The sequence below is a fragment of the Chrysochloris asiatica genome, unplaced genomic scaffold (genome assembly GCF_000296735.1).
Source record: "Chrysochloris asiatica unplaced genomic scaffold, ChrAsi1.0 scaffold00092, whole genome shotgun sequence".
Taxonomy (NCBI): domain Eukaryota; kingdom Metazoa; phylum Chordata; class Mammalia; order Afrosoricida; family Chrysochloridae; genus Chrysochloris; species Chrysochloris asiatica.
The window spans coordinates 6,397,320-6,398,025 of NW_006408610.1; the positions used below are offsets into that span (position 1 = coordinate 6,397,320).

Sequence of the window (706 nt, forward strand, 5' to 3'; positions counted from 1 at the left end):
AGTATTCTGTTAATATCCTTTTTATTTCTGTCAGTCCTTGGACTGAAAATTAAAATGCCATTATGGATGAAAATTCTGAGTTCATGTATTTCAAAAGATTAACCTCAAGTTTTATTAAGTCAGAGGTAGGGAGTCCCCAAATTCCTCAAATAATAATAACTAAGTGAGTCTATTTTATTTGCTGTTCAGCATAGGGACTGTGATTGATTTTTCTAACTTACATTATGTCTACATTAATAATGAATTATACTGCAAGTTCCAATCTTACAGAAAAATTATTTTTAGCTCTAAGGCAAAACTCTGCCAAAGCATTTAACACCTACTGAATATATTTCCATTGCTTTCAAATTTCATAACATACAATCAATAAATTCATAAATCATGATGGTGATTCCTTTGCTTATTCTATTCTCCAACTTTTTATGTATTTTTTATTTAGCTAATACTTATGTATTCAAGATGTCTAAGATATAAAAATAGGTTAAGTAATCAATCCATGTACTCTTTTCACTTCACTTTTTTTCACTTTAAATATTCAAACACTCTTGGAAGATTTAATAACTACACTTAGAGGCATATTTTAATCTTGAAATTTGGCTGAACTAAAAAACCAATTACCTGTTATCACATTAACCCTGCTATCAGCATCCTATACTTGATATAAGTAATTTCCTCCCCTAAATTCCAGAAGTCTAGTTCTGATAGT

The 706-nt window shown here is 29.0% G+C and overlaps 1 protein-coding gene across 6 annotated transcripts in view; it reads left to right on the plus strand.

The window, feature by feature from the left end:
- The window catches only part of CELF6 (CUGBP, Elav-like family member 6), a 40,095-nt gene that overhangs the window by 11,649 nt on the left and 27,740 nt on the right, over positions 1-706 (plus strand). The gene's annotated exons all lie outside the window — the stretch shown is intronic.